At 39.7% G+C, this 26,545-nt stretch overlaps 2 long non-coding RNA genes across 2 annotated transcripts; both read left to right on the plus strand.

The window, feature by feature from the left end:
- The first annotated feature begins 8,524 nt into the window (after positions 1–8,524).
- LOC140245924 (uncharacterized) lies at positions 8,525–12,626 on the plus strand. The gene is made up of 3 exons (XR_011902398.1): positions 8,525–8,806; positions 9,959–10,118; positions 10,916–12,626. It is a non-coding gene; the product is annotated as an uncharacterized lncRNA (long non-coding RNA).
- An 8,598-nt stretch (positions 12,627–21,224) lies between these two features.
- Positions 21,225–24,922, plus strand: LOC140245926 (uncharacterized). Its single transcript, XR_011902399.1, has 2 exons — positions 21,225–21,359; positions 21,641–24,922. It is a non-coding gene; the product is annotated as an uncharacterized lncRNA (long non-coding RNA).
- Positions 24,923–26,545: the final 1,623 nt, after the last annotated feature.

Below are 26,545 nucleotides of genomic sequence, written 5' to 3' on the forward strand. Positions count from 1 at the left end.
AGGGAAGATAATGTTGCGTCCTGAATTTTAATTTTGCTTCACTGGAATTTCGTTATAGTACAAATAGGAGTGCACTGTAATTTTTCTTCTTCTATCTTTTCTTTTTTTGTCTCTTTCAAGTGTACTCCTTACTGGTCAATGTTCCTAATGCCAGTGATTGCCATTTGAATAGCATCATATACCTTGACCTTCACTCTCAATATTCAATCAGCGATTGTCCTTTGATATAAAAAGGCACGCAACATTTTGGTTTGGTAGATTTCCTGTATTCTTGTGTGAGGCTGTCATTTCTTGTTTCATCACTGCTCCCATGTAACAGACATGACTGTAGTTGCTTTGTCGGTTATTCATTTCCCATCATCATTCAACAAGAACTTTGTGCACTGGCAGATCCCGAGGGGTGTGCACCAGGCACGCACCCCCATTTCATTTTTTGTTAAAACAAAAGAAATAAGAAAAAATGGGGGATGGACATGTGCGCCCCCTTTCAATTTGTAAAGGTGCATCACCTTCATGAAAGTACTGAATGTGCATCATGCAGTGAGCCTGTTTCAAAATCGAACAGCGATGTAATCATTCTCTGTGTTGAATTTATTAGCTGAAAACTATTGATACTTTCCAGTATACACAACAGTACAGCACAGATTTTTTTAATTTCTGTGTAAATCCTTGGTTTTCTATGATTTATTTCATTAAAAGTACAATTGTACATTTATAATGTGACATAACATTGGTCGTCCCCATGACAATTCTTTAAAAAAAGTTAATTGTGATATGCTGTTTTTAGCATATTTTCCTTTCGTGTTTTATTCACGCCGAGTCACAGTGGTAAACATGTTATCGCGCACTTATCAAGAGTACGCGTACTTGTAACAAAGGTTCGCGCACTCAGCTTGGCCATGCATCCAGTAAAAACTGATGCATGGCTGGCCATGCATCCAGTAAAAACGGTAAGCACAGGTATGCATGCCCGTTTACGGCAAGCCAAAAGGAAATACATCTAGTAATTTTGTCATCGGGTAACACGATAGAAAAATGGGTTTTTGACAAGAAAATTACCCATTCTATAAATCAGATGACGCACATGTCTTTTCGTGCGTCAGTCTGAATATAGTGTGCATGCGGTAACTATGGAATTTAGCCTAAACCCACTCGGCTTCGCCTCGTGGGTTAAGCATTCCATAGTTACCTTATGCACACAATTCCGACTGACGCACTCAGACCTGTGCGTCATTTATATATTGTTTTTTTTATTGTTTTTAATTGTCTCTATTGTACCGGTATTTTAATACACTCTGGAAACTGAGAAGTATGCAGGTTACTGGCTGGTTTTGCCACTAGGAATGCAATTTAGCAACATGTACACTTTGTAGGACTATTTACATGAACAACACTAAGTGTATGGTGTCCAGCTAATCATTGCGGGGGGTCCCGTTGTAATTTTTTTTGGGGGGACATACTATATTTCAAGATTCGTTTGCATGAAAATTTACAAAAATTTGGTAATTTGAGCTAAAACATTTATAGGAAAAAGGATTACTTTCCCCCTGTATAAAATGAACTAGCCCAACACAATTTCGTTCTAAATCTAATGGCTATGGTTTAGACCGATAAGATGCCTGATCTTATCAAGGACCTGTTTAGCGGATCTTGTTTGGAGTTTCCCTCTGTGTAGATTCAGCGTTTCTACTACCTCCTGGTTACAGTAAAGTCATGTACACTCTGCTGGAAAAAATTGAAGAGTGTGACTGGATTCTAATAAATAGTACTATGTTCCAATATGCTGGTATTTGATGTGTTTCAAGGTGTATTTTTTAATATGGGCATTCACATGCATGTACAGTATGTGTATGTAAGTTATGTACAGGTGGATGATAAAATTTGTGCATGTAAACATCCTAGAGTGCCAGTTGATTATGCTTTGCATAATAGTGCTGTTATTTGATACGTTTGACAGTGAATGTGTTTGTGCCCGGGAATGTGCGCGCATGTGTGTGTTGGTACATGTGTGTGTTTGTGTATTCATCTCTTACTGATTATTTTTAGGGGCGAGTGGTGAAAATATGTGACCCTGCACCACAAAACGAACAAAAAGTCGGCAGACATGAATTTTCAGGGGCAGATTCTGAAAGAGCAGACTCTAAGCTTTAAAATAATGTATAACTCAATACAAATGGACCTTCCTAACCCATCTAAATAATGAAAAGAAAGTACAGTGCTGTACAAACTCTGGAAAAGTATTTACTGAGAAAAAGGGGCTTCAAAGGTTAGGGTCTATTCAAGCTCCGTGCAATGAATGGAACAAAAAACAGGAAGCAAAACTCCCTAGCAACCACTATGAAGGGATTATCGGATTAGGCTGAAATTTTGCACAGTAATTAAGGACATGCTGTTAATGGCTGGTACCAACTTTCAGTACAAGGGCATTTTCCTTTCAAAAGTTATCAGTGCAGAGAGATTCCTCTGGTCAGCGGGATCGAGGCTGCGCAGCCCCTCGTTCAATGCCCGAGCCACCCGGGCGTCACTGAAGGCAGAGTTCGCTGCTGCAGTTCTCCAGCCCGCACCCGGCGGCGGCGGTCCACGGCACTGCGGCCGATAGTTCGGGAAAACGACCGGCATCGCTACTCAGATTGTGTCTAATTACACGTAGATTAAGAGATGACTTACGTGCAATATAATCTAAATTAGTAATATCAACGGAAATGCTAGGGTTAGGGCACGATCTACCAAAACAAGACGTCAAAATCCAGGTACACTAGCTAAAAGTATGTAACATGTATTATGTGTATATGCGTTAGTTAATGAAGATGGCGGACAAAAGACAAAAGTACAATTTTTCTTCACGGTCAAAACTCCTCAAATTCCAAGTTGTGAATGTAAATTTGTCGTTATAATAACTTTTTAATGGTAAATTATTTATCTAAAGTCATTTAAAACTGCTAAATGCATTGATATTGTAATTATTATAACATCAATCTACTACATGTTAAACTGGCAACATTACATTTCGCACGCCAGCTGATCTTTGCAAGGCGAGCTCGGAAGGCAGCCAATCAGCACTCAAAATAGCGAAAGCCCTAGCAACGGCATTTCATTTTCGCCAGCATTAACTAGCTAAGAAAGCAGCTTTTGCTTAAGTTATGGTCTTTTAATATGTTGAATGTCGTAAAAACCAAAAATGGAGAAAACGAAGGTCAAAGTTCAGCACTCACTTCAAATATAAGACACATTCTGCAATCACCCATTAACTCCTTGACAACGCTATCAGCCAAACATCCAATGAAGCTAAAATTTGGGTTACGCCATTTCCTGACCCACTTCATCTGACACACTCTTTCTGACACACTTTTTTTGCCATTCATTTTGTACACGGGGCAGTTTTCATGAGACGGCCTCTGTTATTGGCAACTGTGCTAATGAATATTCATCAGCCTTGCGATAATTTTTTCATAAGAGTCACTCGGTCTGATTCTGTGTCTGTGATTGGCTTTTAGCTATTGACTTACGCGTGATATCGATCTCCTCAAGGGGACCAGTGTGCGTGTGTCTGTTGAATTGCGTTTTAGTGCCAGTGAGTGTGGCATAACTTCTGCAGGTTTCCTGTCCATTTCTCTCTCTTTTTCTCTCTTTTGCTTTCGTATCATCTTATCTCTGTTATTCTTAGAGTACAATCGTACTACCACAAGTGTTTTCCCCCATTTTTTGAAGTGATTATCTCGTTTGCAACAATTTAGAGGTGAGTTTTTGTTCGAGTGTTTGTTGAGTTTTTTGATTGAACACGATGTAGATTATCTACGTGTGTGCGAGAACATTCATGGTACCCACTCGTTTGTTTCCGTGTGCATTTTTACCGTACAGTGTCTTCATCGTTCGTCTTCCAAGCAGCGAGTTTTCACCCTAGTTTTCCTCAACGTAGTTTTTTACCTCAATTTTTTTTTTTTTTTTTTTTTTTTGCGGTGCAAGATGTTCAGTGTATTTTTTCTACGGTAAAATGCCGTCATTGATGATCTCCGTGTATTCATTACTAGTTTTCCACCTCCGTTTCATTTTGTGTACAACTAACATTGATCTAAAGTCTAACGTAGTTAGCTACAAAGTCTGCGATGTCTGTATGCTGATGTGTTTTTGTGAGCTGGGAGTGACTATGGTGGGAATGATATTCAGGATTTTGCTGTGGTTGAGATGATAGTGATGATGATCATAATGATTCTGGTGATGATATACGAACCCTTTTGATGATGCAATTTATTTCGTGTGACCATGACGTTGATCATTGATGATGGCGAGAACGACACGAGTAGCCTAGCCTAGGCCAAGGACGAGAGTGACACTGTCCACGGGGGCTGTTGCTCGCTCATGCACAGGAGTGGTCTAGACCTAGAGACCTGCATTTAATCAGTTTTTTTTTTTTACCTTTTGGTTGTTCACTTGGGTTAGTGCTCCAAAAATTCGTTTCTCTAAAGAAACTCAACCAAAAGCTTGACAATAAGGTTGCCTCAGGGCTATTCTTTAGTAAATATTAGATCTAAATGGCGATGCTAATTTAGTTTTCATTTTAAGAACTCGATTATATCCCATTTTCTTTGCTCATTTTTCAAATGATAAATTATTTAGAACTGTAAATTTACTTAAATTCTGACGTACTGCATTCACCATTGTAAAAATCAATAAAAAAGAGCCCGCTGAGCAGGTGTTTCATTCTATCCTTTTCATTTCCTTCCTATCGTGTTGGTTTCCTTCCTGTCACTTCCTTCTTTGACCCTGGACGGAAGAAAAAAAAAATCCCATCTTGCCATGTAAAGACAGAACACATACCATCATGAAATATTATGACATTAGAATAGTTTTAAAAGATTATGTAAGTCATCAAAATTCTTGTGTGTGAAAATAGATAATACATAAAAGGTGATTTCTTACAAAGCAGTTCTTTCAAATGTCCATAACAGCCTCAGAACAGCTTCGATAATGAAGCTAGTGAAATCTCAAAACTATCGTGGCAACAAGTGATATTGATAGGAAATTCTGACAAAAACTGTCACAACATTTGATGTTTAAATTTGTCTAGTTTTATTGGATTAGGTCATGAAACTATAAATGCCACCGATAAAGTCACAATCGCTCTCAATTTGAACAGAGGCAGTAGGGTAGGAATGACTCAGCAAACAGCTGATTATTTATGCGTCGTATCCATGGGCAACTGCGGGGTAACTGGAAGAAGACGCACGAAGTTTAGACTTGAGTCAAGAACTATTATTTATTATCAATTTTTTATTCAAAACATTTTTTTTTCTCTGGATTTCAAAAAAAGGTCAAAATATTTCATATTACGCTTCTTAAATGTATTACGAATATAAATAATTATGAAGAATTTTTATCGTGATTTCATGAAGAATTAGAATTATTATGAATATATAAATACTAGACGGGCTGAACAATGAAGTCTAATTTTGCCCCAAGAATTTGCAGCCCACCGTACGTGCTGGTGGTGCATTCCTAGCGTTCTTGCCGCACTCTCCCAGCCACGTGCAAGCATGCATGCAACAGTCACCAACAGTCACATGGAGTACATGTTTAGCTACTTCACCGATCTCACTCCTGATCTCTTGCAAAGAAAACCTTTACAAGTGTAGAAAATTCTCTCGAAACTAAGCCAGACATGAATTTGGAACATACATTACAGTGTCAAGACCTTTTCAGTGGACTTTGTTTTCGCTATTTGTCTGTTTAGCTCTCGAATGTACGACTTCTTACGTCCGATTTGTTGTTTACCTCACCACGTGGTACTGTTTTTTCAGCCCCATGCTTCCTCCATATGCACACATGTTGTAAACACACACAAGCCACCGGCACCGCGATCGAAGTTAGTAGTTGAACGTATCACGATTGTAAAACAAATATTTTTCTATGTCTCTGCCAATTTGAATTAGGTTATCTAATCATAGATGGATTACGATTTTATTCTAAAATAGATTAGCTATGGCAAGAATTTGCTTACATGAGAGTTATTTGATAACATTGCAAAATAAAACCCCCGTCATTGAATGGAATGTTCCAGAGCTATCTCGGGGGGGGGGGGGGGGGGAGGGGTTGGGAGCATGAATACCCTTCGCGTGTAGATCGCGCCGTAGGGAAGATCGCGCCCAAGTTCACTGCCGACTTACTAGGCAGGCACGAAGATTACTAGTACACAGAGGCCCGTACGTGGATGGGTTAAGCAGCTGAAAAAAAAAAAAGGTACTGGAAGCCCACGTAGTAGCAAGGCCTACACGTGGATGAGGTTAGAATTTGCCGCGCGCCTCCGGCTCACCAGCTCCTGGCCGCCTCTTATTGGCCGGCCTTGAGCGCGACGTTCGACAAGCCATACCATAGTCTTGAATATTCATTAGCACAGTAGCCAATAACAGACGCCGTCTCATGAAAACTGCCCCGTGTACAAAGTGAATGGCAAAAAAAGTGTGTCAGAAAGAGTGTGTCAGATAAAGTGGGTCAGGAAATGGCGTAACCCCTAAAATTTGGTACAAACAGTCTTTACACATGAAACAAGGTCGTCACAAAAGAAGAATCAGATTCAATGATATTCAATGGTGTTATTATGCAATTAAAAACAATGAAATACAAAGAAAATAACACGTGTTATCGAAGGCATAACACTAAGACTCCTGTCATTAATGACGAGACTACACTGTGTACCTTCTACAATGGTTTTTGTTTTGTTTTGTTTTGTTTTGTTTTTTTTGCAAATCAGTGATTTCTTCACACTCTGAATACATTTTTGCAGTTGTTTCATACATCATACAATATGTTTTATAATGTTTGTAATAATAAATTTGGGCTGTTGTGCTCCTCTTTGATGTAACCAAGTAACCAAGTCTTTGGGAGCAGAGCGCCATCTGCGGCGAAAGTTGTGCCATGGTGATTTTTCTTGAATTTTTCTAACCCTTACCTAATTAGGGTTAAAAATTTTCAACTTTTTCTTGGGAGATAGAAATTTTCTTTTTTAATATAGTGTAGAACAAGTCTTAAGGCTTATTTTAGATGAAAAAAAAAATCATTACGTCTACGAAAAAGGATTTTATCAGTGATGCAAGAAGAGCCTAATTTGGAAAAATTAAAAGACGCAACACCAATTTTGTCCAAAAAATTGCCATATTTTCGTTAAAAATAGTCCGTTTGAGCTAATTTTTGGATATGTTATAGAAAATGGTATGGGCTTTCTGCCCAGCATTGTTTTAATTTTTTTTTCTCTGAAAATAAAATGTGCTATTTTCAGCCCTAGAACAGGCACCTTACTTCTATCCTGCGTACAACCCAACTGCATTTTTTGGTTAGGATTGAACATTGAACTTTGACCTGCAGGGGCTGCAGGTCAAAGGTCATGGGGTTAAGTACTAGCTAAATAAGGTACAATTCAAAAACCCTAACTAAGTTGAGTTGGAACCGTAACCATGGTAACCAAATAAAGGACCCCCGGGTACCTATAATATTTTGGAAACGCCCTATATTTCTCGTCTGCAGAAAAATTTCACAAAAAATGGTATAGGATCGATCGGTTATAATTAAATCATATATTATATCAATTTCAGCTCAAAAAAGTAAGAAATAAGAAAGTAATAACGATTTTTCTAAGAAAATAGTAGGGTTAGCAAAAAAGACCTCTGCGTACCCCAAAAGGGACCGTTTGGTCCCTCATCTGAGTTTGCGCTTCAGGTACTCAAAGGTCTATTTTGGGGGACTTAAAAGTCCTTTTTGGGGGATGGTCTTTTTTGGGGTACCTAAAGGTCTTTTTGTAAAAAGACCTTTAGGTACCCCAAAAAAGACCATCCCCCAAAAAGGACTTTTAAGTCCCCCAAAATAGACCTCTGAGAACCTGAAAAAAAAAGACCTTTAGGTACCCCAAAAAAGACCTCTGCGTACCCCAAAAGGGACCGTTTGGTCCCTCATCTGAGTTTGCGCTTCAGGTACTCAAAGGTCTATTTTGGGGGACTTAAAAGTCCTTTTTGGGGGATGGTCTTTTTTGGGGTACCTAAAGGTCTTTTTGTTAAAAAAAAAAAAAAAAAAAAGACCTTTAGGTACTCAGGGACCAACTTGACATTTTGGTATCATGTTGTACGGGAAATGTTCTAGTTTCTGATGATATCAACAATATTTCGAAATACAATCTACAAAATGTGAAATTTTGAAGAGAAAGGTGGGATGTCATAGTCTCTAAAGTTGACAAAAACTTACGTCTGATCGAAGACCAAATCCCCTTCGTTTACGGCGAAAATGACTGTTCTTTTGGCGATCGTGTCTAAGAAATTCTGCGTTGAACCCTAATAGTACACACATTTGTCTCCCAGACGCGTAAACAGCCTCGTTACCAAGACACCAGATCGAAATACGCGTTGTTCGCGCGCGATTGGTCAACTGCGCGCGCGCGCCGGAGACCCTTGTTTACAAGCCATCTACGTGTTATACTATGGGGATTGCTGCATAACAGCAGCGGCCGCGGTGTGTGTAAACGTGTAGTGCTAGTGTAGGCTTACCGCATGCAACACACGTATCGTGACTGCTGTTCAGTACGGAAATGTGACATTTTTCCGCTTTGTTAGACTGTTTTTTAGCAAGTTGAGGTAGAAATTGGAAGCCTTAAAATCAACACACAAGAGGAAAAGAAGGTCACATTTATCATCATGCAATTTCGAAGAAGGATCAAGCTGAAATCACGGCATCAAGGAGTACCTGTTCACTGTCGATTCTGCTGGTACTGTTGTGCGTGTTGTGCGTACACCTGATCACGGCAATCGCGAATCTTGAGCTGATTACGGTAGGTTTTGTGCTTTTCAAACGTCGTATTTCCGTAAATTTGTTGATGTAAAAATGATGTCAAATCAATTACAGCTCCTTTGCTTACTTATCATCCTTCATGAGTATGTAAGTTACCTCAACTATACGCAATTCCCCCACAATGATCGATTTGTTGTGTCAGTAATCTAATAACAGCAAATTGTGCCTGTAGCATGTTAGTCTGTACGAAGGAACAGCTGATCACGGCGATCGTGAATCTTGAGCTGATTACGATAGGTTATGTGCTTTTAAAACTTTGTTTTTCAGTAAATGTGTGGGTGTAAAAATTTATTCCAAACCCATAATGGCTCCTTGACTTATTTTTTTTTCTTTTCTGGGTACTTAGAATTGCCTCAGCTAAACGCAATTCCCCCACAACGATCGATTTGTTGTAACACTCACACTGTCACAGCACAAATTGTGGCTGTTTTCTACATCCGTACATGTACTTCACTCAACATTCCCCGCTTGTACAGTTGCAGAAAATAATGAACGAACTTTCCTTGCATGTTTGTCCATATTTTTTTTCAAGGTAGGGCCTACCTGTAAACGCAAGCTTATTTTGAACCTATGATTAGAACAAGAAGCGAATTTTTCCTCACATTTATCGTAATATTGGTATTTAGTGTGGTTTTAACAGGTGGTACTGTACGTCGTGTGAGTATTCCAATCTGGAAAAGTTGTCAATCCTAGCGTGAATTATCAATCATATCAAGCAAACTATATGTACGTAGCTGTAGTAACATCAGCTTTCGTTCTCGAAGTGTTCAAATTAACATTAACTTGTCTATGGTGTCTACACATTGCAATGTGTACTTTGTAGACACCGTAGACAAGTTAATGTACAAGGTAGGCAACCTACTAGAAATTATCTGTATACACTGTGTCGAATGTAGTCACGACAATTACACAAGAAAGAACAATAAATAGACTCGTATATTTGAAGTTTTGATATTCTATAAATTTAGCACTTTCAATAGCAGGGATGACTGACACCTACAAAATATTTATTGCATAGAATTTCTACTTCATAATTTTACACACCTCAGTTTTATTGCTGTGGATTATCACTATTGTGATGCATTGTAATTACATGTATTGTCTTTCTCGTCAAAATCTATGGTTAATGCAGGTGGCCGATGCGAGAAGAGGTCCAGGGGTCCATCATGCTGTCCGCTTCCTGTTTCGTTGTAGGGGCCCACTCTAAGTGTACATGCACATCTTCCTGGGTGAAGTCTGGTGTGAAGTCCTGTGATGTCGAGCTTCTTCCAACTTCTGTCTCCAACATGAAGGTACGACTACATGTACTGTTTAAGGTGATTTTATGATTGTGTAGAGATATTTTTTAAGCTGTATGGTAGGGGTACCACCTATCGGCAGGGTACCTTCCCATCGGCACCCTGCATATCATGGCTGTTTACGTATAGAACGAAAAGGTTCACGCGGGATTAAGTGTCATTAGCTATAAAGACAATAAAAACGAAGAAACGATAATCAAAGTCAAAAACAAACTAACAAACCAAGTTCCACATCCGCTCAGCAACGACGCATTGCTGTGAAATTTACGTGTATTACCTATGCCGTGAAATTCACGTGTATTACCTATGCTGTGAAATTCACGTGTATTACCTATGGAGGGGAGGGGTGCCGATCGCAAGGTACCCTTTTTAACTGCGCGAAGAAAACAGAACGCACGCACTAAAATTGCGCTATCTTAAAACGGAGATTCATAACGAGATGGTCACGTCATTCAAAATTGCAGTATTTATGGCGTATTTGAGGTAAGAATTAGGCAAATTTGTGTTATATTTTTAGGATAAACAAGCTACAGATCCTTAGGGTGACAATAGGTGGTACCCCCAACCCTACATTTTTTTTTCTTACATTCAAAGTCTCAGAAAGAGCTCACGCAGATATTGGTCAAAGTAGACAAAATGTTGACTGGTTCATTTTGCTGTTTAAGTGAGATGCGAAATATCTCATAAATTTGATTTTTTTTTTTCCAGTGGATACATGATTACAGCTGTATGTGGCATTTTTAATGTAAATAATGACACTGACATGGTGATAAATACTCTAATCTTTGCAGGTACACCTAAGTCTCCTCGACGAGAGAATCCTGTGGCTCTTCGCTGGAAAAGTACGGCATCTCTCGAGGTTCCACGGCAACAATGAGCACACTACCAGGCAGCTTGCATGGCATCTTGAGACGTTTTGGGGAAGCTTAGAACTGCAGTCCTAATCTCAGGAACAGGATTCCAAGCATTATGAGCTGATTTCAGGGATTATGGGTTGTAGTTGTTGCATAGTGGACTCCCATTGTCTATAACAAAGTCCTCGGGACCAGCAGTATTTCTAAACAATGAAATAACATAGGGAAGATAATGTTGCGGCCTGAATTTTAATTTTGCTTTACTGGAATTTCGTTGTAATACAAATAGGAGTGCACTGTAATTTTTTCTTCTTCTATCTTTTCTTTTTTTGTCTCCTTCAGGTGGTGTACTCCTTACTGGTCAATGTTCCTAATGCCAGTGATTGCCATTTGAATAGCATCATATACCTTGACCTTCACTCTCAATATTCAATCAGCGATTGTCCTTTGATATAAAAAGGCACGCAACATTTTGGTTTGGTAGATTTCCTGTATTCTTGTGTGAGGCTGTCATTTCTTGTTTCATCACTGCTCCCATGTAACAGACATGACTGTAGTTGCTTTGTCGGTTATTCATTTCCCATCATCATTCAACAAGAACTTTGTGCACTGGCAGATCCCGAGGGGTGTGCACCAGGCACGCACCCCCATTTCATTTTTTGTTAAAACAAAAGAAATAAGAAAAAATGGGGGATGGACATGTGCGCCCCCTTTCAATTTGTAAAGGTGCATCACCTTCATGAAAGTACTGAATGTGCATCATGCAGTGAGCCTGTTTCAAAATCGAACAGCGATGTAATCATTCTCTGTGTTGAATTTATTAGCTGAAAACTATTGATACTTTCCAGTATACACAACGGTACAGCACAGATTTTTTTAATTTCTGTGTAAATCCTTGGTTTTCTATGATTTATTTCATTAAAAGTACAATTGTACATTTATAATGTGACATAACATTGGTCGTCCACATGACAATTCTTTAAAAAAAAGTTAATTGTGATATGCTGTTTTTAGCATATTTTCCTTTCGTGTTTTATGCACGCCGAGTCACAGTGGTAAACATGTTATCGCGCACTTAGCAAGAGTACGCGTACTTGTAACAAAGGTTCGCGCACTCAGCTTGGCCATGCATCCAGTAAAAACTGATGTATGGCTGGCCATGCATCCAGTAAAAACGGTAAGCACAGGTATGCATGCCCGTTTACGGCAAGCCAAAAGGAAATACATCCAGTAATTTTGTCATCGGGTAACACGATAGAAAAATGGGTTTTTGACAAGAAAATTACCCATTCTATAAATCAGATGACGCATATGTCTTTTCGTGCGTCAGTCTGAATATAGTGTGCATGCGGTAACTATGGAATTTAGCCTAAACCCACTCGGCTTCGCCTCGTGGGTTAAGCATTCCATAGTTACCTTATGCACACAATTCCGACTGACGCACTCAGACCTTTGCGTCATTTATATATTTTTTTTTATTGTTTTAAATTGTCTCTATTGTACCGGTATTTTAATACACTCTGGAAACTGAGAAGTATGCAGGTTACTGGCTGGTTTTGCCACTTGGAATGCAATTTAGCAACATGTACACTTTGTAGGACTATTTACATGAACAACACTAAGTGTATGGTGTCCAGCTAATCATTGGGGGGGGGGGGGGGGTCCCGTTGTAATTTTTTTGGGGGACATACTGTATTTCAAGATTCGTTTGCATGAAAATTTACAAAAAATTGGTAATTTGGGCTAAAATATTTATAGGAAAAAGGATTACTTTCCCCCTGTATAAAATGAACTAGCCCAACAGAATTTTGTTCTAAATTCAATGGCTATGGTTTAGACCGATAAGATGCCTGATCTTATCAAGGACCTGTTAAGCGGATCTTGTTTGGAGTTTCCCTCTGTGTAGATTCAGCGTTTCTACTACCTCCTGGTTACAGTAAAGTCATGTACACTGTGCTGGAAAAAATTGAAGAGTGTGACTGGATTCTAATAAATAGTACTATGTTCCAATATGCTGGTATTTGATGTGTTTCAAGGTGTATTTTTTAATATGGGCATTCACATGCATGTACAGTATGTGTATGTAAGTTATGTACAGGTGGATGATAAAATTTGTGCATGTAAACATCCTAGAGTGCCAGTTGATTATGCTTTGCATAATAGTGCTGTTATTTGATACGTTTGACAGTGAATGTGTTTGTGCCCGTGCATGTGCGCGCATGTGTGTGTTGGTACATGTGTGTGTTTGTGTATTCATCTCTTACTGATTATTGTTAGGGGCGAGTGGTGAAAATATGTGACCCTGCACCACAAAACGAACAAAAAGTCGGCAGACATGAATTTTCAGGGGCAGATTCTGAAAGAGCAGACTCTTAAGCTTTAAAATGATGTTTAACTCAATACAAATGGACCTTCCTAACCCATCTAAATAATGAAAAGAACGTACAGTGCTGTACACACTCTGGAAAAGTATTTACTGAGAAAAAGGGGCTTCAAAGTTTAGGGTCTATTCAAGCTCCGTGCAATGAATGGAACAAAAAACAGGAAGCAAAACTCCCTAGCAACCACTATGAAGGGATTATCGGATTAGGCTGAAATTTTGCACAGTAGTTAAGGACATGCTGTCAATGGCTGGTACCAACTTTCAGTACAAGGGCATTTTCCTTTCAAAAGTTATCAGTGCAGAGAGTTTCCTCTGGTCAGCGGGATCGAGGCTGCGCAACCCCTCGTTCAATGCCCGAGCCACCCGGGCGTCACTCAAGGCAGAGTTCGCTGCCGCAGTTCTCCAGCCCGCACCCGGCGGCGGCGGTCCACGGCACTGCGGCCGATAGTTCGGGAAAACGACCGGCATCGCTACTCAGATTGTGTCTAATTACACGTAGATTAAGAGATGACTTACGTGCAATATAATCTAAATTAGTAATATCAACGGAAATGCTAGGGTTAGGGCACGATCTATCAAAACAAGACGTCAAAATCCAGGTACACTAGCTAAAAGTATGTAACATGTATTATGTGTATATAATGCGTTAGTTCGGTGGTGCGGAAATATAAGATGGCGGACAAAAGACAAAAGTACAATTTTTCTTCACGGCCAAAACTCCTCAAATTCCAAGTTGTGAATGTAAATTTGTCGTTATAATAACTTTTTAATGGTAAATTATTTATTTAAAGTCATTTAAAACTGCTAAATGCATTGATATTGTAATTATTATAACATCAATCTACTATTATGTTAAACTGGCAACATTACATTTCGCACGCCAGCTGATCCTTGCAAGGCGAGCTCGGAAGGCAGCCAATCAGCACTCAAAATAGCGAAAGCCCTAGCAACGGCATTTCATTTTCGCCAGCATTAACTAGCTAAGAAAGCAGCTTTTGCTTAAGTTATGGTCTTCTAATATGTTGAATGTCGTAAAAACCAAAAATGGAGAAAACGAAGGTCAAAGTTCAGCACTCACTTCAAACATAAGACACATATTCTGCATTGCAATCACCCATTAACTCCTTGACAACGCTATCAGCCAAACATCCAATGAAGCTAAAATTTGGTACAAACAGTCTTTACACATGAAACAAGGTCATCACAAAAGAAGAATCAGATTCAATGATATTCAATGGTGTTATTACGCAATTAAAAACAATGAAATACAAAGAAAATAACACGTGTTATCGAAGGCATAACACTAAGACTCCTGTCATTAATGACGAGACTACACTGTGCACCTTCTACAATGGTTTTTGTTTTGTTGTTTTTTTTTTGCAAATCAGTGATTTCTTCACACTCTGAATACATTTTTGCAGTTGTTTCATACATCATACAATATGTTTTATAATGTTTGTAATAATAAATTTGGGCTGTTGTGCCCCTCTTTGATGTAATCAAGTAACCAAGTAACCAAGTCTTTGGGAGCAGAGCGCCATCTGCGGCGAAAGTTGTGCCATGGTGATTTTTCTTGAATTTTTCTAACCCTTACCTAATTAGGGTTAAAAATTTTCAACTTTTTCTTGGGAGATAGAAATTTTCTTTTTTAATATAGTGTAGAACAAGTCTTAAGGCTTATTTTAGATGAAAAAAAAAATCATTACGTCTACGAAAAAGGATTTTATCACTGATGCAAGAAGAGCCTAATTTGGAAAAATTAAAAGACGCAACACCACTTTTGTCCAAAAAATTGCCATATTTTCGTTAAAAATAGTCCGTTTGAGCTAATTTTTGGATATGTTATAGAAAAAAGTATGGGCTTTCTGCCCAGCATTGTTTTAAATTTTTTTCTCTGAAAATAAAATGTGCTATTTTCAGCCCTAGAACAGGCACCTTATACTTTTATCCTGCGTACAACCCAACTGCATTTTTTGGTTAGGATTGAACATTGAACTTTGACCTGCAGGGGCTGCAGGTCAAAGGTCATGGGGTTAAGTACTAGCTAAATAAGGTACAATTCAAAAACCCTAACTAAGTTGAGTTGGAACCGTAACCATGGTAACCAAATAAAGGACCCCCGGGTACCTATAATATTTTGGAAACGCCCTATATTTCTCGTCTGCAGAAAAATTTCACAAAAAATGGTATAGGATCGATCGGTTATAATTAAATCATATATTATATCAATTTCAGCTCAAAAAAGTAAGAAATAAGAAAGTAATAACGATTTTTCTAAGAAAATAGTAGGGTTAGCAAAAAAGACCTCTGCGTACCTCAAAAGGGACCGTTTGGTCCCTCATCTGAGTTTGCGCTTCAGGTACTCAAAGGTCTATTTTGGGGGACTTAAAAGTCCTTTTTGGGGGATGGTCTTTTTTGGGGTACCTAAAGGTCTTTTTGTAAAAAGACCTTTAGGTACCCCCAAAAAGACCATCCCCCAAAAAGGACTTTTAAGTCCCCCAAAATAGACCTTTGAGTACCTGAAAAAAAGAGACCTTTAGGTGCCCCAAAAAAGACCTCTGCGTACCCCAAAAAGGACCGTTTGATCCCTCATCTGAGTTTGCGCTTCAGGTACTCAAAGGTCTATTTTGGGGGACTTAAAAGTCCTTTTTGGGGGATGGTCTTTTTTGGGGTACCTAAAGGTCTTTTTTTGTAAAAAGACCTTTAGGTACCCCAAAAAAGACCTCTGCGTACCCCAAAAGGGACCGTTAGGTCCCTCATCTGAGTTTGCGCTTCAGGTACTCAAAGGTCTATTTTGGGGGACTTAAAAGTCCTTTTTTGGGGGATGGTCTTTTTTGGGGTACCTAAAGGTCTTTTTGTAAAAAAAAAAAAAAAGACCTTTAGGTTCTCAGGGACCAACTTGACATTTTGGTATCATGTTGTACGGGAAATGTTCTAGTTTCTGATGATATCAACAATATTTCGAAATACAATCTACAAAATGTGAAATTTTGAAGAGAAAGGTGGGATGTCAGTCTCAAAAGTTGACAAAAATCTTACGTCTGAAGACCAAATCCCCTTCGTTTACGTCGAAAATGACTGTTCTTTTGGCTATCGTGTCTAAGAAATTCTGCGTTGAACCCTAGTACCCACATTTGTCTCCCAGACGCGTAAACAGCCTCGTTACCAAGACACCAGATCGAAATACGCGTTGTTCGCGCGCGATTGGTCAACTGCGCGCGCGCGCCGGAGACCCTTGTTTACAAGCCATCTACGTGTTATACTATGGGGATTGCTGCATAACAGCAGCGGCCGCGGTGTACGTGTGTATTTGTAGTGCTGGTGTAGGCTTACCGCATGCAACACACGTATCGTGACTGCTGTTCAGTACGGAAATGTGACATTTTTCCGCTTTGTTAGACTGTTTTTTAGCAAGTTGAGGTAGAAATTGGAAGCCTTAAAATCAACACACAAGAGGAAAAGAAGGTCACATTTATCATCATGCAATTTCGAAGAAGGATCAAGCTGAAATCACGGCATCAAGGAGTACCTGTTCACTGTCGATTCTGCTGGTACTGTTGTGCGTGTTGTGCGTACACCTGATCACGGCAATCGCGAATCTTGAGCTGATTACGGTAGGTTTTGTGCTTTTCAAACGTCGTATTTCCGTAAATTTGTTGATGTAAAACTGATGTCAAATCAATTACAGCTCCTTGGCTTACTTATCATCCTTCATGAGTATGTAAGTTACCTCAACTATACGCAATTCCCCCACAATGATCGATTTGTTGTGTCAGTAATCTAATAACAGCAAATTGTGCCTGTAGCATGTTAGTCTGTACGAAGGAACAGCTGATCACGGCGATCGTGAATCTTGAGCTGATTACATACGATAGGTTATGTGCTTTTAAAACTTTGTTTTTCAGTAAATTTGTGGGTGTAAAAATTTATTCCAAACCCATAATGGCTCCTTGACTTATTTTTTTCTTTTCTGGGTACGTAGGCCATACTTAGAATTGCCTCAGCTAAACGCAATTTCCCCACAACGATCGAGTTGTTGTAACACTCGGTTCACACTGTCACAGCACAAATTGTGGCTGTTTTCTACATGTACTTCACTCAACATTCCCCGCTTGTACAGTTGCAGAAAATAATGAACGAACTTTCCTTGCATGTTTGTCCATATTTTTTTTTTCAAGGTAGGCCTAGGGCCTACCTAGCTGTAAACGCAAGCTTATTTTGAACCTGTGATTAGAACAAGAAGCGAATTTTTCCTCACATTTATCGGTATTTAGTGTGGTTTTAACAGGTGGTACTGTACGTTGTGTGAGTATTCCAATCTGGAAAAGTTGTCAATCCTAGCGTGAATTATCAATCATATCAAGCAAACTATATGTACGTAGCTGTAACATCAGCTTTCGTTCTCGAAGTGTTCAAATTAACATTAACTTGTCTATGCCCTAACAAAAAAGTCCTGTGGTACTCCCTGTGGTACTTGTCGGTACCACACAATGTACCACACACTTGTAATGTTACCACAGGAACTGTGTGGTACTGTACCACAGGCTTGTAGGGTACTCCCTGTAGTACTTGTCAGTACCACACAATGTACCACATAAATAAACGTTACCACAGGAACTGTGTGGTACTGTTTTACAGGCTCATGTGGTACTTCCTGTGGTATTGGTTGGTACCACACAATGTACCACACAAATATATGTTAACAAAGGAACTGTGTGGTACTGTGTCACAGGCTCGTGTGATACTCTGGGATGTACCACAGGGCAGTACCACAGGACATTAAAACAGGAAAGTACCACAGGACAGTACCACAAGACAGTATACACACAAATTGTCCTGTGGTATTTTGGGACGTATACCACACGACAGTACCACAGGACAGTACCACATGAATTGTCCTGTGGTATTTTGGGACGTACCACAGGAGAGTACAACAGGAAAGTACCACAGGATAGTACCACAGGACAGTACCACACGACTTGTTCTGTGGTATTTTAGGACGTACCACAGGACAGTACCACAGGGCAGTTCCACAGGACAGTACCACAGGAAAGTACCACAGGATAGTACCACAGGACAGTACCACACGACTTGTCCTGCGGTATTTTGGGACGTACCACAGGGCAGTACCACAGGACAGTACCACAGGAAAGTACCACAGGACAGTACCACAGGACAGTACCACACGACTTGTCCTGTGGTATTTTGGGACGTACCACAGGACAGTACCACAGCTAGGAAATTACCACAGGATAGTACCACACGACTTGTCCTGTGGTATTTTGGGACATACCACAGGACAGTACCACAGGAATTGTCCTGTGGTATTTTGGGACGTACCACAGGACAGTACCACAGGACAGTACCACAGGATATTACCACAGGACAGTACCTCACGACTTGTCCTGTGGTATTTTGGGACGTACCACAGGACAGTACCACAGGGCAGTACCACAGGACAATACCACAGGGCAGTACCACAGGACAGTACCACAGGAAAGTACCACAGGATAGTACCACAGGACAGTACCACACGACTTGTCCTGTGGTATTTTGGGACGTACCACAGGGCAGTACCACAGGACAGTACCACAGGATAGTACCACAGGACAGTACCACACGACTTGTCCTGTGGTATTTTGGGACATACCACAGGACAGTACCACAGGAATTGTCCTGTGGTATTTTGGGATGTACCACAGGACAGTACCACAGGATAGTACCACAGGACAGTACCACAGGAATTGTCCTGTGGTATTTTGGGACGTACCACAGGACAGTACCACAGGATATTACCACAGGACAGTACCTCACGACTTGTCCTGTGGTATTTTGGGACGTACCACAGGACAGTACCACAGGACAGTACCACAGGGCAGTACCACAGGACAGTACCACAGGAAAGTACCACAGGATAGTACCACAGGACAGTACCACATGACTTGTCCTGTGGTATTTTGGGACGTACCACAGGACAGTACCACACGAATTGTCCTGTGGAATTTTGGGACGTACCACACTACAGTACGACAGGAATTCCTGTGGTAATTTTTGATGTATACCACAGGAGAGTACCACAGGAACTGTCCAAAATCCCACAGGAAAATCATAATATGGTGCTATTCCACACAGATATAAGTACCACACAGCAAATTAAATTTGTAAGTACCACAGAAAAATGCTACAGGAAATTCTTTTTTTTTTCTTAACATTTTATACCAGAGGACTATCATATCAGGAGAATATCAAACATCAGTACCACACAGGAGTACCACACAGGAAAATTGTAAGGCAGAATCAACTGAAATTTATAACAAAAATACAAACAAACAAGCACATATTAATATTCCTCAATTAATTGATAGATGAGTTATGCTGTGAATTATAATAATTGATTTGCCATTACTTATCCTGTCCTATACTCCTACAGTATTACCTATTTAGTGAAAGTGCTGATGTAAAGCATGAGAAATTTCATAAGGACTTCTGTGGTACTCCTGTGGTACTCGTGTGGTACTCCTGTGGTACAAATTTTTACATAGCTCATGAATATTCATAAAAAGCACTCTAGATTTTAGAAAATACATATATGACTTAAAAAGTCAAAGTATTAATGATGGAACTTACTTTGAACTTCATGAAAGATTGTCTAATTATGTTATGTTATTCCCAATATCATAGATATTGTTATGAAAGTGTAATTTCATATCTTGATAATAAAGTATAATCAAGTTAGTAACCATGCCTTCATGCTTTACGGATAGACGAGCATATATATATGTACTGATACAGTCGATGGCTACCTAGGATTAGAATATGACTATATAGATCTATTAGAGGACTAGATTGGCACTTGGCCATTAGACTGTCGTTTGAGGTTATATGTTAGGAGTAGGACAGGTTATTCAAGGGCCATGTTTGTCCTGAAATCCATCACTCACCTATCAGGAATATTCCTTGATATGTGGCAAAAATTCTCCCAGATTTTTTTTTTTTCGATCTATCCTGTGTGGTACTCTCCTGTGGTACCATGGAAATGCTGTGTGGTACTGCCCTGTGGTAATGCTGTGTGGTAATGATCGACCTGTGATACTGTCCTGTCGTACTGTCCCAAAATACCACAGGACAGTTCCTGTGGTACTGTTCTGTGGTACTAGTCCTGTGGTACTGCCCTGTGGTACGTCCCAAAATACCACAGGAATTCCTGTGGTACTGCCCTGTGGTACGTCCCAAAATACCACAGGAATTCATGTGGTACTGTCCTGTGGTACTGTTCTGTGGTACCGGTCCTGTGGTACTTTCCTGTGGTACTGCCCTGTGGTACGTCCCAAAATACCACAGGAATTCCTGTGGTACTGTCCTGTGGTATGTCCCAAAATACCACAGGACAATTCCTGTGGTACTGTCCTGTGGTACTTTCCTGTGGTACTGTCATGTGGTACTGTCCTGTGGTACCGTCCTGTGGTAATTACCACAGGAGTACCACAGGACTTTTTCGTAAGGGTGGTGTCTACTAACACATTGCAATGTGTACTTTGTAGACACCGTAGACAAGTTAATGTACAAGGTACTAGAAATTATCTGTATGTACACTGTGTCTGTATGTAGTCACGACAATTACACAAGAAAGAACAATAAATAGACTTGTATATTTGAAGTTTTGATATTCTATAAATTTAGCAGGGATGACTGACACCTACAAAATATTTATTGCATAGAATTTCTACTTCATAATTTTACACACCTCAGTTTTATTGCTGTGGATTATAACTATTGTGATACATTGTAATTACATGTAGGTCTATTGTCTTTCTCGTCAAAATCTATGGTTAATGCAGGTGGCTGATGCGAGAAGAGATCCACGGGTCCATCATGCTGTCCGCTTCCTTTTTGGTTGTAGGGGCCCACTCTAAGTGTACATGCACATCTTCCTGGGTGAATTCTGGTGTGAAGTCCTGTGATGTCGAGCTTCTTCCAACTTCTGTCTCCAACATGAAGGTACGACTACATGTACTGTTTAAGGTGATTTTATGATTGTGTAGAGATATTTTTTAAGCTGTATGGTAGGGGTACCATTCAAAGTCTCAGAAAGAGCTCACTCAGATATTGGTCAAAGTAGACAAAATGTTGACTGGTTCATTTTGCTGTTTAAGTGAGATGCGAAATATCTTATAAATTTGATTTTTTTTTTTCCAGTGATTACATGATTACAGCTGTATGTGGCATTTTTAATGTAAAAAATGACACTGACCTGGTGATAAATACTCTAATCTTTGCAGGTACACCTAAGTCTCCTCGACGAGAGAATCCCGTGGCTCTTCGCTGGAAAAGTACGGCATCTCTCGAGGTTCCACGGCAACAATGAGCACACTACCAGGCAGCTTGCATGGCATCTTGAGACGTTTTGGGGAAGCTTAGAACCGCAGTCCTAATCTCAGGAACAGGATTCCAAGCATTATGAGCTGATTTCAGGGATTATGGGTTGTAGTTGTTGCATAGTGGACTCCCATTGTCTATAACAAAGTCCTCGGGACCAGCAGTATTTCTAAACAATGAAATAACATAGGGAAGATAATGTTGCGGCCTGAATTTTAATTTTGCTTTACTGGAATTTCGTTGTAATACAAATAGGAGTGCACTGTAATTTTTTCTTCTTCTATCTTTTCTTTTTTTGTCTCCTTCAGGTGGTGTACTCCTTACTGGTCAATGTTCCTAATGCCAGTGATTGCCATTTGAATAGCATCATATACCTTGACCTTCACTCTCAATATTCAATCAGCGATTGTCCTTTGATATAAAAAGGCACGCAACATTTTGGTTTGGTAGATTTCCTGTATTCTTGTGTGAGGCTGTCATTTCTTGTTTCATCACTGCTCCCATGTAACAGATATGACTGTAGTTGCTTTGTCGGTTATTCATTTCCCATCATCATTCAACAAGAACTTTGTGCACTGGCAGATCACGAGGGGTGTGCACCAGGCACGCACCCCCATTTCATTTTTTGTTAAAACAAAAGAAATAAGAAAAAATGGGGGATGGACATGTGCGCCCCCTTTCAATTTGTAAAGGTGCATCACCTTCATGAAAGTACTGGATGTGCATTATGCAGTGAGCCTGTTTCAAAATCGAACAGCGATGTAACCATTCTCTGTGTTGAATTTATTAGCTGAAAACTATTGATACTTTCCAGTATACACAACAGTACAGCACAGATTTTTTTAATTTCTGTGTAAATCCTTGGTTTTCTATGATTTATTTCATTAGAAGTACAATTGTACATTTATAATGTGACATAACATTGGTCGTCCCCATCACAATTCTTTAAAAAAGTTAATTGTGATATGCTGTTTTTAGCATATTTTCCTTTTGTGTAACACGATACAAAAATGGGTTTTTGACAAGAAAATTGACAGAACTTAGGACAAAAGAGATTCCCGACATCCTCTACAAAATTCCTCATTTCTCTTTGACCACTGAAGCAAATCGAATGGGGTTTCCTGTAAGATGTGGGCAATGAGTTATAGTTTCATACCCTGAATTTGTATTTAGTTGGATTCACTATTTTTAAAGATATCATTGCAGAGGGTCCCGTTGTAATTTTTTTGGGGGGACATACTGTATTTCAAGATGCGTTTGCATGAAAATTTAAAAAAAAATTGGTAATTTGAGCTAAAACATTTATAGGAAAAAGGATTACTTTCCCCCTGTATAAAATGAACTAGCCCAACACAATTTCGTTCTAAATCTAATGGCTATGGTTTAGACCGATAAGATGCCTGATCTTATCAAGGACCTGTTGAGCGGATCTTGTTTGGAGCAGGGAGGTGAGACAAAAAGGAGTGGGCACTCTGCCCTGAGGGTTTTCCCTATCACTCAACACAGGATTACAAGGGATCAGTGCCCCAACGAACAAGTAAACGACCTCTTACGTAACGAGGTCAGTCTGATCGTTATCACTGCTGTTTGATGTTCGATCCTCGGGGCCGCGGTGATTTGGCCCTCTATCGTTAGGAGTATGGACAGGCCAGTTGACTTGTGTGTGTTCACAAGGACGTGTCTGTGGGTTTTACATTCTTTATGCAGGCTCACACAGCATATACTCTTGGGACCTACTAGTCTAAGAATTCAGCTCTCGATAGATACAAAAATTTTGAAAATCGGCCAAGAAGAAGTTGAGTTTTGACAATGTAACTGTTTAACAATAGCCATTGTTTTGCTCTTGTTTTAATCAAATTACGACGCAATGTCAAGTGTAAATCCTGACTAGTGCTGACGAAATTCACCTGTAGATCAGAAGATGTTGGGGTTTTTCTTTAGTCTGATGTATCACTTCACTATTCGCTCTTGTTGGTTCTCTTGTCATATTTTTTGGGAAACTTGTGTACATCCGCCAAGACATATTTTTTTCTGGTCCCACTAACATATTTTTGTGAGCAAGTTTAGTTCTCCAGGGGATGAAAACACTATTTGAATGTTTTTTGTTGCATGCTGGGGATAAATTGAGGCAGGAGGGCTGTAATCTACAAGAAAGTGGTCATGATGGAGACTACTATAGGACCTAATCTTGGTGAAATAACTTGCCTCCTTGCCTGCTGGTGGTGTAGGGCAGGGAGGTTTGAAGGGTGAAGACATGTGAGAGTGCAGTGAGAGCTGAACTATCTCACATGTCCTGTATCAGTGTATGCATGATAAGATATTCACCATGGCGCTTTTTTGTCTGTCTGTCTGTTCTTGTTTTATTCTTATTTGAAAGCTGAATGGGTATTTTTATGATGGTTGTTGCTGTTGTGGTTGGTAGTTTCTATGCTAGCTTGGTATTAAAATTATTATCATCAGACATTATTAATAGGGCATGTGTTCCACTACTCAGCTGTTCATGTTTCTTTCACATTCTTACAATCAGTATATTATCATTGGTGCTACTAATCATTATTGTTAAATGTTTTTAAGTCTGTGTTAATTTGTTTTCATTTCATGTTAAAATTATTTCACCATAATGGCATGCACGGTACATTTGTTCCCAAGAAATCTTATAGTAAATGGACATGTAATACAGTAATACTACTAATAGGCCAACAGCTAGGGCCTACCTTGTATATTAGCTGCAAAATTCAAAATGTGACCATGCAACCAGTTCATTGCACATCACAATGCACCAGTGTTGTTTGCAGGCACAGCAATGGGTAATGCACTAGTAATGCACCAGTATACACCACCCACCAGTACCACGTGGAGTACACGGTAATCCAGGTTCTGGCCAGGGAGGGGTGAGACCCACCAGCCTGTTGACAAGGACTGCGCATGTGCACTGTGCGGCCAGGCGGCAGTAATCTAGTTAGTGGAGTGGTCTCTTGGGGAGTGCGGCTCCGAGGATGGTTCAAAAGACACTAATCCAGTGCCCACTCCTTTTCCTCTCACCTCCCTGTTTGGAGTTTCCCTCTGTGTAGATTCAGCGTTTCTACTACCTCCTGGTTACAGTAAAGTCATGTACACTGTGCTGGAAAAAATTGAAGAGTGTGACTGGATTCTAATAAATAGTACTATGTTCCAATATGCTGGTATTTGATGTGTTTCAAGGTGTATTTTTTAATATGGGCATTCACATGCATGTACAGTATGTGTATGTAAGTTATGTACAGGTGGATGATAAAATTTGTGCATGTAAACATCCTAGAGTGCCAGTTGATTATGTTTTGCATAATAGTGCTGTTATTTGATACGTTTGACAGTGAATGTGTTTGTGCCCGTGCATGTGCGCGCATGTGTGTGTTTGTGTATTCATCTCTTACTGATTATTGTTAGGGGTAAGTGGTGAAAATATGTGACCCTGCACCACAAAACGAACAAACAGTTGGCAGACATGAATTTTCAGGGGCAGATTCTGAAAGAGCAGACTCTAAGCTTTAAAATGATGTATAACTCAATACAAATGGACCTTCCTAACCCATCTAAATTATGAAAAGAAAGTACAGTGCTGTACACACTCTGGAAAAGTATTTACTGAGAAAAAGGGGCTTCAAGGTTTAGGGTCTATTCAAGCTCCGTGCAATGAATGGAACAAAAAACAGGAAGCAAAACTCCCTAGCAACCACTATGAAGGGACTATCGGATTAGGCTGAAATTTTGCACAGTAATTAAGGACATGTGTTAATGGCTGGTACCAACTTTCAGTACAAGGGCATTTTCCTTTCAAAAGTTATCAGTGCAGAGAGATTCCTCTGGTCAGCGGGATCGAGGCTGCGCAACCCCTCGTTCAATGCCCGAGCCACCCGGGCGTCACTCAAGGCAGAGTTCGCTGCCGCAGTTCTCCAGCCCGCACCCGGCGGCGGCGGTCCACGGCACTGCGGCCGATAGTTCGGGAAAAACGACCGGCATCGCTACTCAGATTGTGTCTAATTACACGTAGATTAAGAGATGACTTACGTGCAATATAATCTAAATTAGTAATATCAACGGAAATGCTGACAGCTAAAGGCACGATCTATCAAAACAAGACGTCAAAATCCAGGTACACTAGCTAACAGTATGTAACATGTATTATGTGTATATAATGCGTTAGTTCGGTGGTGCGGAAATATATAAGATGGCGGACAAAAGACAAAAGTACAATTTTTCTTCACGGTCAAAACTCCTCAAATTCCAAGTTGTAAATGTAAATTTGTCGTTATAATAACTTTTTAATGGTAAATTATTTATTTAAAGTCATTTAAAACTGCTAAATGCATTGATATTGTAATTATTATAACATCAATCTACTACATTTCATTTCGCACGCCAGCAGATCCTTGCAAGGCGAGCTCGGAAGGCAGCCAATCAGCACTCAAAATAACGAAAGCCCTATCAACGGCATTTCATTTTCGCCAGCATTGACTAGCTAAGAAAGCAGCTTTTGCTTAAGTTATGGTCTTCTAATATGTTGAATGTCGTAAAAACCAAAAATGGAGAAAACGAAGGTCAAAGTTCAGCACTCACTTCAAACATAAGACACATATTCTGCATTGCAATCACCCATTAACTCCTTGACAACGCTATCAGCCAAACATCCAACAAACAGTCTTTACACATGAAACAAGGTCATCACAAAAGAAGAATCAGATTCAATGATATTCAATGGTATTATTACGCAATTAAAAACAATGAAATAGAAAGAAAATAACACGTGTTATCGAAGGCATAACACTAAG

This window comes from Diadema setosum, unplaced genomic scaffold (assembly GCF_964275005.1).
Source record: "Diadema setosum unplaced genomic scaffold, eeDiaSeto1 scaffold_65, whole genome shotgun sequence".
NCBI classification, from domain to species: Eukaryota; Metazoa; Echinodermata; class Echinoidea; order Diadematoida; family Diadematidae; genus Diadema; species Diadema setosum.